Here is a 3107-nt window from a genome sequence, read left to right as displayed (position 1 = left end):
AGATTACACAGACTTCTTCCTTGTTGGCTCCTTAAGGCAATAAATAGATTTGTTTCTCAATCCTCCATTGCACTGTGACTCTGGTCTTTCAAGAGCCCCAGGGACCTTGGTGATTTATTCTCCTTGCATAGGTGCAGTGTTTTTGTTTTTGTTGTTGTTGTTGTTGTTTAGTTTTTGTTTTTATTTTGACTCTGAGTGAACTTTAGAGACCAAGGTTCTAAACAGATGTCATCAACATACGAACTCCAACTTTGGCGGCCATCAGCAAACTGGCACCTGCAATTAAACCTACAGGCATGATTTTTCCATAGTAGTAGGATCTCATTCCCATAACACCAACAAAAGTAACAGATGTAGCAGCTAGGAAAACCCAAACCTTCCTTGGATCCTGAGACAGCTGGTAAGAACCCAGGCCAGCTAGGCTGCCGAAGAGCAGCCCGGCAGCCAGGGACAGCACCCTGCCTGTTTTAACATAGCCAAAGATCCCACCAGAAACAACCAGTGCTGTGTAGCCAAAGCCAAACCAATGCAAAGGCACTAATGGGAAGGGGCCCTTCTCCATTCTTCTCTTCTCTGTCCAGAAAGGAGACTACCCCAGGCCTGCATTCCCCAAGGATCCGCACCGATCTCCCGAAGGCCCGCGTGGCCCACAAGCGCACACAAGCCGCGGGGCACAGCAGCCAGGGTCTCGCCGGAAACGCGGTTAGCAGAAGTCATGTTCCAGCTTGGACTCATGAAGGTTTAAAAAATCTGCATCTTCCATATTTTCAATGTATTAAGAGAAATAAGTGCAACATCTTTGCATTTGACATTTTACTTAAAAAAAGACACCAAACTTGGCGGAGGGGTGGAAAATCAGTTGTTACCATTATAACCCTACAGAGGTTATAATGAGGATGTAGCATGAGCTTATTGAGACCCTCATAGAGATCAATTCTTGTATATTGATGTTATCTCTTCTTTCTGTATCTATAGGTAAATCTCAAGGGTAAAATGTTAGGTGTTGACATTGAGAACCCTGAAACCCCATTCCCTGCTCAGAGGAACAGTGTGAAAAAATAGAGTATCTGTTCTTTGGCTCATCTTAGACCACAGACTGACTTTGAAATTATGTTAAGTGAAATATCATTGAAAATAAAGTTTACTATAAATAATAATAATAATAATAAAAAGAGACCAAGGTTCTAGGTTTCTGAGATTTGTAATGATCCATGGGGCAGATGCAGGTTCAGTTCAAAATGACCACTCTGGTTTCCTGACTCTTCTCTGATTTTGGCCCCTGGGCATTTTTCTCTTATTTTCCTATGAACTCAACTGTGAATCTGAAAGATTGTTATATTTCTAAATAGTTTATGAAGGAAAAAATATTTTTTAGAAGAGTAGCCTGCCATAATACTGGTGGAAAATACCTCTCTTTTAAAATTCTCACAATGTGGGCTTTAGACCTAACATTTATTTATGAGAATAAAATAAAAACATTTTTACTATAACACAAATTTTTCTCTTTATGGTATCTAAAACTTTTCATTTTGTATTGAATAATTTTATCAATAATTTATTTTTATTTTTATGTAACTAACACAAATGTTAATAACAACAGTACAATAATAACAAATCCACCATGCTTCCAAGCTGGTAGGTTCCTCCCTTTGAACAAACAAATAAACAGATAATTTATTTTTTATTTTTTTTATTTATTATTATTATTATTATTATTATTATACTTTAAGTTCTAGGGTACATGTGCATAACGTGCAGGTTTGTTACATATGTATACTTGTGCCATGTTGCTGTGCTGCACCCATCAACTCGTCAGCACCCAAGAACTCGTCATTTACATCAGGTATAACTCCCAATGCAATCCCTGCCCCCTCCCCCCTCCCCATGATAGGCCCCAGTGTGTGATGTCCCCCTTCCCGAGTCCAAGTGATCTCATTGTTCAGTTCCCACCTATGAGTGAGAACATGCAGTGTTTGGTTTTCTGTTCTTGTGATAGTTTGCTAAGAATGATGGTTTCCAGCTGCATCCATGTCCCTACAAAGGACACAAACTCATCCTTTTTTATGGCTGCATAGTATTCCATGGTGTATATGTGCCACATTTTCTTAATCCAGTCTGTCACTGATGGACATTTGGGTTGATTCCAAGTCTTTGCTATTGTGAATAGTGCCACAATGAACATACGTGTGCATGTGTCTTTATAGCAGCATGATTTATAATCCTTTGGGTATATCCCCAGTAATGGGATGGCTGGGTCATATGGTACATCTAGTTCTAGATCCTTGAGGAATTGCCATACTGTTTTCCATAATGGTTGAACTAGTTTACAATCCCACCAACAGTGTAAAAGTGTTCCTATTTCTCCACATCCTCTCCAGCACCTGTTGTTTCCTGACTTTTTAATGATCGCCATTCTAACTGGTGTGAGATGGTATCTCATTGTGGTTTTGATTTTCATTTCTCTGATGGCCAGTGATGATGAGCATTTTTTCATGTGTCTGTTGGCTGTATGAATGTCTTCTTTTGAGAAATGTCAAACAGATAATTTATTAAGTCATTAGGTTTTCTTTATTATCTATTTTGATCTCTCTAGAATTAAGGATAAGTTACTAGCATATTATAAATTTACTTTCTCAGGAAATAATCTTCCTCTCCAATAATTTGCTTATATGCTCTGTTAATGATTGATTTTTCTAATTGCATTTGTCTGCTTGATGTACTTCTGAGAGGATTTTACTCTTACATCCACCAAGGTGTATAGTAAATAATTCTACCTTGAGTAACATCTTCAATATCAGTTAATCAAATGCCTAACTGGATTCTGTACCTAATACCTAATAAACTAATAAAACTAAGATTGGCAATGTTGCCAATGATAAGAAATAAATTGGTTTCATTTGTTTATTTTTTTAAAGACCACTAGTATAGCTATTGTTTATTTCTTTGATTTTAGACAGTCTAGCCAATGTGACAAATTTGTGACAAAGAGCCAGAAGTAAAAACTTCCCATCTTCAGGCATGTAAAACTTTCACTGGACAGAGTGACCCTTTTCAGCCCTTAACATACTTAACAAATCATAAAGATGCTTGGAGATATTATATTTGAC

General features: G+C 37.7%; 1 pseudogene across 1 annotated transcript; it reads right to left on the bottom strand.

Moving 5' to 3' along the window:
• Window positions 1–217: 217 nt before the first annotated feature.
• On the bottom strand, window positions 218–701 carry LOC695358 (transmembrane protein 14B pseudogene; annotated as a pseudogene). Its single transcript, XR_001448127.3, has one exon. The product of XR_001448127.3 is annotated as a transmembrane protein 14B pseudogene (transcript).
• Between the last annotated feature and the right edge of the window lie 2406 nt (window positions 702–3107).

The sequence above is a fragment of the Macaca mulatta genome, chromosome 11, assembly GCF_049350105.2.
Source record: "Macaca mulatta isolate MMU2019108-1 chromosome 11, T2T-MMU8v2.0, whole genome shotgun sequence".
Classification (NCBI taxonomy): Eukaryota; Metazoa; Chordata; class Mammalia; order Primates; family Cercopithecidae; genus Macaca; species Macaca mulatta.
Note: the sequence above shows the minus strand (reverse complement) of the source record. Positions and strands in the feature narration are given on the sequence as shown.